The sequence below is a fragment of the Marmota monax genome, unplaced genomic scaffold (assembly GCF_021218885.2).
Source record: "Marmota monax isolate L192 unplaced genomic scaffold, Marmota_monax_Labrador192_F-V1.1 WCK01_AAM20220418_F8-fsc00003, whole genome shotgun sequence".
Classification (NCBI taxonomy): Eukaryota; Metazoa; Chordata; class Mammalia; order Rodentia; family Sciuridae; genus Marmota; species Marmota monax.
Genome location: NW_026694084.1, coordinates 11,150,328 through 11,164,463, shown reverse-complemented (window position 1 = coordinate 11,164,463; position 14,136 = coordinate 11,150,328). Strand labels below are relative to the sequence as shown.

Genomic DNA, 14,136 nt, shown 5'->3' with positions numbered 1-14,136 from the left:
TTTTTTTTTTTTTTGCTTCTGGATAGTAGATAAAACAACTCTAAAATGACTTGATGTTCTTCCAAATTACTGTGTAATTAACTATCACTGAACAAACTTCTTGCAGGGCTTTGCCAATGGCATATTCCTATATCCTGTTCAGTGAGCAAAACTGAGAGCCAGTTTTCCAGTGTGGGGTAAACTTTGGTTTGTGGGAACTGATTAGTAATATCACCTGGTGCCTCAGGTAGGAAAGAGCCGAGATCACAAAACTGTCGGACTGTTGAAGCCAGAGGGAAGCTGACAGCAGGGCTTCCCAAATTTCAGTGTGCCTACCGTCACCTGAGGGGTCTTATTAATATCAACATGCTATTTTTATTTGGAGACTGGGTCCTCGGGAGGGAATTCATTCTCCTGGTCTAGGAATCACTTTGGGCTAGCAAGATTATGGAAAATATCTGGGACAGAGATGTTTCTAAAATTCTTTTTTAAAATTTCAATGCCTCAGCCCCACCCCAGATCAAGTAGCATCTGAGCATCAGAAATTTTTCAGAGTTCACTGTGTCTAATATGCAGCCAAGACTGAGAATCCCGCATCTGGCAGATGAGGAAACTGAGACCCAGAGAGAGATGAAGTGAAAGAGCCAGCTGAGGGTCCCAAATTTTGATACCAGCACCCAGACTTCTGACTACAAAAACCTTCTTTCTCAATTCTATAGAAACAGAAAGTAGATTAGTGCTTGTCAGGGGTTAGGGAGGGGGTCAACAGAGAGTGACTATGGAAAAGGTTTGTTTCTGGGGTGATGACAAAGTTCTAAAATTAGAGCAGAAATGGCTCACATCTGCGCATGTACTAAATGCCATGGGGCTGTATACTTTAAATCTGTGAGTTTATGGTATATGAATTATATCTTAATAAAACTATTATATGAAAAAATTCATGAGCTGGGTGTGGTGGCACATATCTGTAATCCCAGGGACTCAGGAGGCTGAGGAAGCAGGATCACAAGTTCGAGGCTAGCTTCAGCAACTAAACAAGGCCCTAAGCAACTTAATGAGACCCTGTCTCAAAATAAAAAATAAGAAACGGCTGGTAAAGTGATAAAAACCTATCTACAGGTTGAGACCTAAATACCTTTTTTTTTTTTTTGCTTCTGGACAATAGATAAAACAACTCTAAAATGACTTGATGTAAAGCACCCCTGGGTTCAATCTCAAAAAAAAACAATAACAACAAAAAACCCCTTTTTATTTTGAGACAGGATTTCACTAAAAATCCCTTTGAATGTAGCTCAGTAGTAAAGCATGTCTGGGTTCAATCTCCAGTATAAAATATAAATATAAATAAATATATATATATATATATATATTATGCTGGGTGCAGTGGCGCATGCCTATAATCCCAGCTGCTTGGGAGGCTATGGCAAGGAGGATTGCAAGTTGGAGGCGAGCCTGGGACCCTGTCTCCTAATAGAGGGGCTGGGGATATAGCTCAGTTGGATGAATGCTTGCCTTGCATGCACAAAGCCCTGTGTTCAATCCCCAGCACCACACAAAATAATAATAGTAGTAATCATCATCATCATCATCATCATCATAGAAAGAATGGGGATATAGAAAGTGGTAAGGCACTTGCCTAGCATGTGTAAGGCTCTGGGTTCAATGCCTAGTACTTTTTTTTTTAATATAATTTTTAGTTGTAGATGGACACAATGCCTCTATTTTATTTATTTATTTTTATGTGGTGCTGAGGATCGAACCCAGTGTCTCACATGTGCAAAGCAAGTGCTCTACCACTGAGCTACAGCCCTAGCCCATGCCTAGTACTATTAAAAAAAAAAAAAATCAACTCTCTGCATTTCCCCTTGCTCTCTATTACTTTTCTTTCAAATGAATAAAGAAATTCTAGGAAGAGCATGGCTGGGAGTGGGGAAGAGGGCAGGGGGCAGGGATGTGTTATACAGACAGGGGCACTGAGTTAGATGTGGACTAATTAATCCAGGGGCATTTCCAGCTGAGCCTCCTACTCTCTTCAAAGTCCCCTCCTCCTTGCATACCACCAATTACCATGGTTGTATGGCTTCCCAGGTCTCCATTCTGCATGGGCTTTCAGTTGCCTTATGAAATTTGCAATTGAGTCACAAAAGTTTCAGTTGTTGTCAGGTTACTTAAATCTCAAACTTGAAACTACTACTTTTAGGAGAAGACATTTTTTTTTTCTATGCAAATTGGGGCCATGATAAGATAATTTCCTTGAGGTGGCTTGTTACTTCAGGTAAAAGGAAACAGAAGTGAAACCTTTCTCCATAGAAACCATTACTATCATATTAATGTACTTAAGGTTCAGGTAGATTTATATTTCTTAAGATCAAGCAGATCCCGATAATAAATGGGTTTAGGGCGATAAACACTCAGGTGTTGGGGAGGTGATGGAGAGGCAAAAGTATTTAAAAGGACAGTGTGTTTCTAATCCACCAAACTAACAACGAGATTAACTAAAGAGATTTTGAAATTCTACAATCTTAACCTTCCTTATAGCAAAGCAGGGAGAAGTTAGGGGTAAAATGTCTCCATCGAATTGGATTGGGTCTTCCTTTTCAATTTTACTAGCAAAGGATTTCAAATGACTCAGCTGAGAGATTCCAGAGCATTCCATGCCCAGAAGGACATTCTAGTCCTCCAAGTTAATTCCTAAAGTGCAACCATAGCCAGTGGGGAAGCATTTCTCCCAGGCATTGGACTCAGACTAATTGACAATCCACACACAATTTCAAGGCAGTTAACCAACAGAGGGTTTCTTTATGTACACTCCTCAAAAACTTTCCCCAAGGAATGGGCGTGTGAAAAGAGAGAGCTGTAATTATTCTTTCATCGCAACAGGAACACATGAAGTCTTAAAGGACTGATGTTAGGGCAGGTATTCAAAACCTTTTTTTGTTTGTTTTTTGTTACTGGGGTACTGGAAATTGAGCTCAGAAACACTTTTGAGTCACATCCCCATCCCTTTTTATTTGGAGACAGGTTTTCACTAAATTGCTCAGGGTCTTGCTAACTTGCCGAGGCTGGCTTCAAATCTGTGATCCTCCTGCCTCAGCTTCAAAAGTCACAGGGATGACAGGCGAGTGAGGCAAAAACCATTTGTTTTCTGAGAAAGGATCAAAAATCCCTTTCAGGGGGTAATTTTCAGTCCAGTGAAGTTGCCTAAGAAGACCATGACATGAGTCACATTTGTTTTATAGCACCTTTTAACCTAACTTTAAGCGAAAATAAGACAGGCTAAAGCTGGGCCCTATGGCACACACCTGTAATCCCAGTCATGGGAAATTTGGGAGGCCGAGGCAGGAGGATCACAAGTTCAAGGCCAGCCTTGGTAATTTAGTGAGACCCTCAGCAATTTAGTGAGACTTGGGTTCATATTTGAAAGGACTGAGCTGGGTGTGGTGGCCCATGCCTGTAATCCCAGCAGTTTGGAGACTGAGCAGGAGAATCACAAGTTTGAGGCCAGCCTCAGCAATTTAGAGAGACTCTAAGCAATTTAGTGAGGCCCTGTCTCAAAATATAAAATCAAAATAGATAACCCAGTGGTTAAGCACCCCTGGGTTTAATCCTCATCACCCATGGCCAAAAACAATACAAGAAGGCAGGCTAGTGCAGATCCTTTACACTCAACCTGTGGTCCAAAGACAGGTAGCCTTTGTACCTCCAAGGAACTTATTAAAAATGCAGAACCTCAGGCCCCTCCCCAGAATAACTAAGTCAGAATCTGCATTTTAACAGGCCATCAGGTGTCCACAGTCCCTTAAACACAGAGAACAGTAATCTAGGTCAGCTATTGTTGAAGTTGCCTCCACATGGTGATCACTTGGATAGCTTTTAAAAGAGTGTTTAGACTAATTAATCAACATCCCTGAGCTCAGTCATCAGTAGCTCAGTATTTTTTAAAGTTTTCCAAATGATTCCAAAATGCAGTCAAACCCCAAAATAATGGTTTAGGTCAGGCATCAGCAAAATGGAACCCAGGGCCTCGTGCATACCAGGCAAGTGCTCTCTACGGAGCTACACTGCAGCCCCTCCACCACCCCATTTTCTTTTTCTGTAAATAATTTGATAATGAGGTGAAGGTTCTGTGTGGTTCTTTCTATCGTGAATTCAAATAATAAGATCCATGGAACATGAAAAGTGAGAGCAAAGTAACAGGATTTATTAAAGTAATAGACAACAAGCAGAGCCGTTCATGGCGGCACACCTTGGCAATCCCAGTGATTCTGGAGGCTGAGTCAGGAGAATGGTAAGTTTGAGGCCAGCCTCAGCCTCTTAGCAAGGCCCTAAGCAAACTTAGTGAGATCCTGTCTCAAAAAATTAAAAGAGGCTGGGATGTGGCTTAGTTGGTAAAGCACCCCTGTGTTCAATTCCCAGTATAAGAAAGAGAGAGAAGAAAGGAGGGAGGGAAGGAGGGAATCCGGAGTAGGGGGGGGGAGAAATGAAGAAAAGCTTCCACAGGGGAAGAGGTCCTAAGAGAAGGTTGCTCACTGGTATCTAGGGGTTTATATGATAAGATTAAAGGAAAGTTATGTGGCCTTGAAGACCATAGGCTAGCTGGGCATGGTGGCACACACCTGTAATCTCAGTGGCTCCAGAGGCTGAAGCAGTTGGATTGCAAGTTCAAAGCCAGCCTCAGCAACAGCGAGGCACTAAGCAACTCAGTGAGACCCTGTCTCTAAATAAAACACAAAACAGGGCTAGGGATGTGGCTCAGTGGTCGAGTGCCCCTGAGTCCAATCCCCAGTAAGGGAAAAAAAAAAATAGGCTAAGGATTTTTTTAAAAGTGAGTCTTTGAGTCCAGTTACACTAGAGCAATTGGTGTTCACCAGCCCCCTGTCCAATCAGGATGTTGATCACCCCACCCCCCACCCCCGCCTTAATTCAGGGACTGGCTCAGGGTTCCTAGGCATACTTTCAGGCTCCAGAGGAGTCCCTGATCAGACACTGTCTCCCCATTTGTAAACTCTGGGGTGGATGTCTGAACCCTGTCTGCCTAGCACATCTCTATTCTATGTCCTGCTCTCAATAGTAAATACCTCAGGCATCATCTCTATCTCGACTCCTCTCTCTGCTATTGTAGCAGGAGGGTACTGAAAAATAATCTACAGATGAATTCGTGTGGCTGTATCCCACAGTGTCAGGCATAAATGACTGACACTAAATTTGCATCTCACTTTATTTCGTGTGTCAAGAAATTATTTTTTATTGTTTCAACCATTTCAATGTGTAGAAACAATTCTTAGCTCAAAGGCCACACAGAAACAGGGGGTCCGTTGGTATTTGGTTCTCGGTCCATAGTTTACTGACCCCTTAGCTAGATTTCAAAGGAAAAAAGAAAGCCCTGAAGATATTTCCACTTAATTACTTACTCAAGGCCAGCCACCAAGTATCAATTAGCATTTTAATGTACCAAGCTGGATAGAGGGCTGCTCTGTGGAGGATAACCCTTCTGCCCCCGAGATGACTCCAGTGAGCAAAGAGGACCCAGCCAGGCAATCCTCCCCCCTCCACTGCCGCTTCCCATTTAGCTTTGAAGATCTGGGTCAGCACAGCTCATAATTAATCCAGAACTCATCTGTGGAACAGTTCTTCCTTGGGTGATTTCAGAGTTTCATTGGAATTAAAAAAGTCTAACCTGCCTTGAGGATTGTGTATGTGTATGTGTGTGTGTGTGTGTGTGTGTGTGTGTTTAATACTGGGAATTGAACCCAGGAGGGAGCTCTATCATTTACCTACACCCCCAGTTATTTATATTGTTTTATTTTGAGACAAGGTCTCATTAAATTGCCCAAGCCAGTCTCAAATTTTTTTTTTAAAGAGAGAGAGAGAATTTTAGTATTTATTTTTTAGTTTTCGGCGGACACAACATCTTTGTTTGTATGTGGTGCTGAGGATCGAACCCCGGGCCGCACGCATGCCAGGCGAGCGCGATACCGCTTGAGCCACATCCCCAGCCCCAGTCTCAAATTTTTGATCCTTCTGCCTCAGCCTCCTGAGTAGCTGGGATTACAGGCATGTGCCACCATGCCCAGCCTACCCTTGAGAATTTTTTTTCTATTTTTTATTGGTGCATTATAGTTGTATATATTGATGGGTACCCTTGAGGATTTTGAAAGATCATCAGTGACAGGACAAAGGAAATTGTAGGACTTAGTTCTTTTGTTGTTACTGTTTTTGTTTCAGTACTGGGGAATGAACCCAGGAGTGCTCTGCCACTGAGCTACATCCCCAGCCCTTCTTATTTTGAGACAGGGTCTCACTAAGTTGCTTAGGGCCTCATATTGCTGAGGCTGACCTCGAACTTTTGATCCTCTTGCCTTAGGCTCCCAAGTCACTGGGATTACAGGTGTGCATCAATGTGTCCAGTGACTTAGTTCTTCTATTAGCCACAATGGTCTCCTTGTTATTCCTTAAGGATGTCTGGCACACTCTTACCTCAGGGCCTTTGTACTTGCCATTCCTTCTGTTCAGAAAGGTCTTCTTCCCAGCTTTGCAGGTGGCTGTTTCACCTTTTGGGTGGTGTTTGTTCATATACCATCTTCTCAAAATGCCTTTCTCTGAATATACCATTTAAGTTACAACCCACCTAAAGCTAGGATCTTCTAGCAGTAGGAGAACAGCATGAGCAAAGGCATGGGATGTAATGCTCTAGGTGGGTAGTAGAGGGACAGGGGACCTGGCTCAGTGGTAGAACATACACTTAACACATGCAAGGCCCTGGAGTTTATCTCTAGCACTGGGGGGTGTGGGGGGGGGAAGAGATGTAAAGTGGAGGCGGGTATTAACTCAGGAAAGATTCTGCTAACTAGCTGGGTCTCATCAAGTGGTGGAGATGAGAAAGGCAGAAAACAACAGCAACCATGAAGCAATCCAGGTGTTCCTCCACAGACAGGAATCAGACATGAAGAGGTTTTGAATAAGAGGAGGTGTGGCACCGTGGTTAAGCGTGTGCATGCATATGTTGTGTTTAAGTATGAATATGTAACAATGAATCCCACTATTATGTATAATGATAATGTATGAATTAGAAAATAAGAGTGGAAGGGCTGGGGATATAGCTCAGTTGGTAGAGTGCCTGCCTTGCATGCACAAGGCCCTGGGTTCAATCTCGAGCACCACAAAAGAAAAAAAAAAAAAGAAGAAGAAGTGAGGCCAAGTGTGGTAGTACATTCCTGTAATCCCAGCAGTTTGGGGTTGTGGGGGGGGCTGAGGTAAGAGGATCTCGAGTTCAAAGCCAGCCTCAGCAACTTAGTGAGGCCCTTAGCAACTTACTGAGACCCTGTTGCTAAATAAAATATAAAAATGGGCAGGGGATGTGACTCAGTGGTTAAGCCCCCCTGGGTCCAATCCCCAGTACCAAAAATAAAAAAAAAAATAAAATAAAATAAACAAACAAACATATAGGAGCCAGTGGAGAGGCCACAGTGGAATCTCAGTATGGGCCTCAGCTTACCCAGCAAGAGACTCTGAGACTGGCTTGGTCAGAGTTAGCAAATAAAAATGTAGGGTGTCCAATGGATAATTCTGAATTTAAGTATGTCTGATACAAACTTGCAACATAGTTATATCTTTTTCATTGTTTATCTGAAATTCAAATTAACTGAGCATCATGTTTGCTATCCGGCAATAGAGTGAGGGGGTCAGCCCTTTATGCCCTATGTTGGCCAGTCTCTGAATTCAGACTGTTCCAGTGGTAGGGTAGTGAGATTTAATTGGCTCAATTCAATTGGTTCGATTCCCAGTACATAAATAAATAAATAAGAGTGTCATGTAAAACCCAGCCTGCCTCCTTCCCATCCCAGTTCAACATTCATCAGTGTTACCCTGGATAAAGTTCTTAACCTCTCAGGACCAAAGTATCTTCATCTGAAAAATGGAACTGAAGATATCTAACTCAGACGGTGGTTCTGAGAATTAGATGTGTTAATACATGCAAATCAGCCAGCCTGGTGCTTGACACAATGTGAATGTTCATGAAAGTTAGTTACTATCATTATTGGGAACTTGTCCAACTCTGCCACTCAGTTGATGGGGCACAGCTAGGATTCGAGCATGGGCTCATTTGTTTCTTTTCTGTGCCAATCTGCCTTTTAGGGTTATGTATATTTTTGCAGCATTCACATGCTATGCTTTTATAGGATTTCTTGCTTTTCTTTTCTTTTGGTGGGGTGTGGGTACTGGGTATTGAACTCAGGGGAGCTCTACCATTGAGTCAGATCCCCAGCCCGCTTTATTTTACAATTTGAGACAGGTTCTTGCTAAGTTACTGAGGGCCTGCTAAATTGCTAAGACTGGCCTTGAACTTGCAATCCTCTTGCCTCAGCCTCCCAAGTTGCTGGGATTACAGGCATGTGCCACTGTACCTGGTTTGCTATGCTTTTAATAATACATTTTTTTCACATTTCTTGCATATTTCTTTTTTTCTGAGAAAAAAAAAATTAGAGTTGTAGAAATTCTTATGTTCCACAATAAGAAGAGATTTGATTTCAGCCCCAGTATATGTTCTCATATAACAAGTGAAATGCAATGCAGTAGTACTCAGGCTATGTGCCATGAACTCTCATATTAACAATAACAACAACAACAACAACAGTGAGGCACAGTGGTACATGCCTGTTATCCCAGCAATTTGGGAAACTGAAGCAGGAGGATCACAAATTCAAGACCAACCTGGGCACATTAGTGAGACCCTATCTCAAAAAGAAAAGGGGCTAGGGATGGATATAATGCAGTGGTAGAACACTCCTGAGTTCAGTCTCCAGTATCAAAACAAATAAGTTTTTAAAAAATTGGAACTGGCCAGGTGCAGTGGCGCACATCTGTATTCCCAGTGGCTCCAGAGGCTGAGGCAGGAGGAATGTGAGTTCAAAGCTACCGTCAACAAAAGTGAGATGCTAAGCAACTCAGTGAGACCCTATTTCTAAACAAAAAACAAAATAGGGCTGGAGATGTGGCTCAGTGGTCCAGTGCCCCTGAGTTCAATATCTGGTACCCCCTGCCAAAAAAACCTCACAGCTCACATGTAGATTGAGACTCAAAGTTTAAAGAATACTGTCCTTTAGAAATGTCCAATTTATATTCTATTGCAAACCATCAAGCAGCCTTCTGTTTACTAATAAACAAAATAAACAGAATAAAATCATCAAAAGTCACAGAAAACAGTAATGTCACTGGATGTGGTGGCTCACATTTGTATTACCAGCTACTCTGGAGACTGAGGTAGGAGGATCACTTGAGCCCAGGAGTTTCAGGCCAGTGTAGACAACATAATAAGACCCATCGTAACAACAACAACAAAACCAAACTCAAAATAACAGCAACAAAAACAAAGCAAAACAAATAAAAAACATCTTTCAAAAAAGAAAGTGGTGAAGACTTGCCTCTCTGAGAATTATTGTTGTATTCTTAATTAATTTATTTATTGGTACTGGGCATTAAACTCAGGACTTTGTACATGTTAGGCAAGTGTTCTGCCCCTGAGCTACATTCCCAGCCCTCTCGTATCCTTGGAAAGGTAAATTTGGGTTTACAAATGGGTTTCATTTAGTAAGCATTAGTTCCTACCGCCCTTCTAAAATAAGCTATCTTCTCTCCCCATTTTTTATTTTCTATTTCAGCCTCTTAATTACTTCCTTGCAGATGAAAATTTACAATTAATTTATCTGCTTGCTGGGGGCTTGTCTGTTTATCTTAGTGGCTGTAAGCTGTCTAAGGCACAACCTGACTCTCCTGTTCATCACTGTTTCTCCAGGACCAATACACAGTGCCCGACACAGGTTAGATGCCCAAGAAACAGCTATTGAATAGATGGTTGGATGGATGCACAGATAATGTAAGGATGGATGATGGATGGAAGAGAGATTAAAAGTTCCTGAATCTACATAACTGAGGACCCCTGAAAGCTGTGATCCCATATGTTACATCTACCCATTGAGGCTTTCCCTGAAATAGCTCCTGTACCTCTTTGCTGTGAAGTGCTTCTGAGTTCACTTGTTTATAAATTATATTCCATATGTCAAAAATGTATATTCCTCATTGATATGCTACAGAAGCCTAAAAACTTAAAAATATTCCTTAAACAAGGGACAGGACTCCTCTATCATTTGGAGGAGTGGTGTGCCTCCTCTTCCCTCTCCATTAGGGACTCAGATTTGAAATATGACATACTGTTCTCTTCTGCCCCAGAAAGTAAGTTCCACATAAAAAAAATGCTTTTCTCTGCATTAGAAAGTCACCTTTGTGTTTGGGCAAAGTATCTATATAATTAGATTCGTTCCTGCTCCTGGAGTTATTAGGGTTACCTTCTGCTACTTGCATATCATATTTGAGAGAATCATATCTGTAATCACATGTGAGTTTCTCTCCTGTGTCTTACAGTCACAGTCCTTGGGCCCAGTCAAGACCAATCTGGACCATGCTTCAGATGGCTGTGCACTCCTTTTAGAGATATCAGCCCTTCCTAATGTCCTTGTCATGGGCCCTGATAATCTTTTTTTTTTTTTTTTAGGGAGTAAGTACTTGGGATTGAATTCAGAGGCACTTTACCACTAAATCACATCCCCAATCTTTATTTTTTAAGTCTCATTAAGTTGCTTGGGGCCTCACTTAGTTGCTGAGGCTGACCTCAGACTTGTGATCCTCCTGCCTCAGCCTCCAGAGCTGCTGGGATTCCAAGCACGTGTCACTGCGCCCAGTTTAGTCTTTCAATCTTTTGGAAGCATCTCCATTTGTGAGAGCCCCCATGAGAGGCCACAGAGCTGAAGTGCAGTGACCCAGATCAGTTGATTAGAGGCTCGAACCAGGACTTGGCACCTTGAAGGACTGACACAATACTGGAGGGACATTATTCAAGATGGCAGCAGCAAGGATGAGAATCTACTGGTGAGTGTGGGGTGTGGGTTGGGGTACCCACAGCAACAACTTTGCCAGACTTTTTGCTCTGCTAGAACTTTGGAATCTTTTTTCTGCCTCTTATCTCCTCCTCATGGTACTGGGATTAAACTTGGGGCTGCTCTTCCACTGAGCTACATCCCTAGTCCTTTTTCTTTTTCTCTTATTTTTATTTTGAGATAGGTTCTCACTGAGTTCCCCAGGCTAGCCTTGAACTTGCAATCCTCCTGCCTTGGCCTCCCAGGTAGTTGATCTTTGTCTATTTTCTGGTGCTGATTCTCCACCTCTCTCTGATTCTGTGCCATATAATATCCTTCAGTAGATACAAGCAAGTAAGTTATGGACAAGGAGTTTCTGTAGTAGACACTGGGAGAGGCCCTCCCAATTCTCTTCATTCTCTTCTGAGTCTGAAGAATTTACTCCCTCAGTTGTTGAGTGGGTTGCTGGCAGGCAGCCCTCAGCTGGTAGCCGCCAGAGAATTGCTCAGCTGAGAACAGTCTCATTACCTAGGGTTAAGCCCCACCACTGGCACAGTCTGAACTCAGAGATTGGCCAATATAGGGCACAAAGGGCTGACCCCCTCACTCTATTGCCAAATAGCAACCATGATGCTTTGAATTTCAGATAAACAATGAAAAAGATGTAACTATGTTGCAAGTTTGTATCAGACATACTTACATTAAAAATTATTCATTGTGTATCTGAAATTCAGATTTAACTGGACATCTTACATTTTTATTTGCTAATTCTGATAGCACTAAACTCAAGGCAACTCTGACCAAGCCAACCTCAGAGCCTCCTGTAGGGTAAGCTGAGGCCCACACTGAGAGCACTGGCTCCTATTTGTTTGTTTATTTATTTTTGGTACTGGAGATTGGACCCAGGGGCGCTTAAGCACTGAGCTACATCCCCAGCCCATTTTTATATTTTAATTAGAGACAGGGTTTCACTACATTGATGAGGCTGGCTTTGAACTCGAGATCCTCTTGCCTCAGCCTACTGAGCCTCTGGGATTACAGGCATGCACCACCATGCCTGGCTGACTCCGGTATGTTCAGAGAGATGAGTGCACCTGCCACTTTCCAGAGGCCACCTTGGGAGTTTGTCCCTGCCTACCCCAGCGCCCTTATCTAATGACAGAGTGCTGTGGAATATGGTGCTTCAAGTTGGGATAAACTCAGAGGCAAAATTTACATTGCAGGGCTCCCATGTGGGAGGAGGTTGAAGGGGACTTTACCTGAAATCCCACCATTATGGTCCTTCTTCCCCTCTCCCCTACCAGTTGCCCTTTGGAAATATTTTCCCCAAATGAAAATAACAAATCACTTGTACGTGTCTCTTCATCTCAGGATCGGTTGGTTCCCTGTGCTCCTGACATAAGACAGCAAGTGAATCAATAATGAAAAGCTGCAGTCAGTCTATGGAGAAAGGAGTATTGTGGTGGAGAAAGAACAACAGAAAAAGCTGCTCTAGGCAAGGAGGGTAGACAAGGAGCCAGGTACAGGAAAGCCAGGGAAATGGAAAGGGCATGAGAGAGCTTGCCACTTGGCATGTTCTAGGAGTTGTACCGAGACCAGTATGGATGGGTGGCAGGAATTGATGGGAGCAGGGGTCACGAAAGGTGGAGGCCAGCTCTTGCAGGATCTTGTAGGCCATGATAAAGACTTGGGAGTTCAGGGGAGTAGAATATGACTGGAGGGTTTTCAGCTGGGGCACGAAGCCCTGGCCACCCTGTGGAGGTTATGGGTGGATAGAGAAGCAGGGAGAGATCATGATGGTCCAGCAATGCTGTGAGCGACAGTGTTGGCCAGAACTTATGGAAATGCAAGTGGAGAGAAGAAAGGTATAATTGGGAGGTAGGGTCCATAGCACCTGCTGAGGAATATTAGCAAGAACTTGAGACTGACCCTTAGGTTTCTGGTTTGGGTAGTTAGGTGAATGCATTTCACCAAGGTAGGAAGGAACCAGGATTTGGGAACAGAGAAGCCTACAACATATCATCTAATTTAATTCTTACAAAAGCCTTTTCCCCAATGTGGAAACTGAGGTTGGGGAAAGTTGAGTAGTTGGCTCTACTGTGTACATAGTATTTGGAGAATCAAAAACCTGATCTAAACGTTGACCTTGGTAACCGTGGGCCTGTCCCTTATTTGCATGAGAGGCCCTCTGTCCCCAGGGAGAAAGACTGAGATGCTGAGGTTAAAAGAAAGAGGCGGGGACGAAGCCGCCCATCTCTCAGAAGACTCATCAGACCTCATCTCGGAAATCACTTTAACTCCTATCAAAAGCTGGCTGAAAGAGCATCTAACTGAATCATATTCCCCACGGGGACCGAAAAGCGATACCTCGTCGTGCAGCTGTGTCGCCGGCAGAGGGTGGCTGGGGAAACAGGCCCCGGGGCTGGACTTGGGCAGCTCTTCCCAAGTGTCCCCTTCTGTTGCAGCTCGTCCAGGCCCCTCCCACCCAGCGGCTCTCGCTGCAGCCAGGATTGCTCCGTGCTGTTTCCCGAATACAACAAGCTCTTTCATGCCTTTGTCAAAGGCACACGCTGTTCCCTCTAGGGGGACAGGGAGCGGGGGATCCTCTGCAACCTTTACCTTCTGGCAACACCTCCTTCGCCTTCACTACTTAGCTCTGAAATTAGCTTCCTTGTGAAGTCGGCCCTTCCCCGGGCAGGGTTAGTCACCGCTCTGTGTTGAGACCTGCGTTATAGACTTCACTATCCCCATTTTACAGGCAGGCAAAATCTAAGCTTATAGAGCAACAGCACTCTGGGAAAACAGGTAGGGTGGCCAGAGGTGCTAGAAAATTCTGTATCCCATGAGCCAGATGGGGTAAGAGTCTTCTGATGGCCCCTCTAGACCCAGTGAGGACAGGGACCCAGCAATGAAGGCAGGGCAGTTGGAATAAGGGAAGGCCCAGAGAGCCACAGGGGTCCTTTTAGTCTGCTTCTGAAAACTCCTACTGAGCTGCACAAATTGCAGTTATTCCTTGAAGTGTCCTATCTCTGGAACTTCAAGGAGGGACTGGGGCCACAAATAAGTGACTCCATTTGTCTGCCTTACTTAAGAAGATTCTCAGTGTGAGTCTTCACCAGAGTATCCTGAATTTGTCTTGTCTGTCCACACATGGCACGGGCAAAGTGAATTAAAGAGGACCATCCCTTGTTTTATATCTGTCACCAGATTCCTATTTAAGCTGACATTTTGAAGGCTGAGGCAGGAG

At 43.6% G+C, this 14,136-nt stretch overlaps 1 pseudogene; it reads right to left on the bottom strand.

Annotated features, from left to right (window-relative positions):
• The window catches only part of LOC124107036 (nucleophosmin-like), a 59,949-nt pseudogene extending 46,510 nt beyond the window's left edge, over positions 1-13,439 (bottom strand).
• Positions 13,440-14,136: the final 697 nt, after the last annotated feature.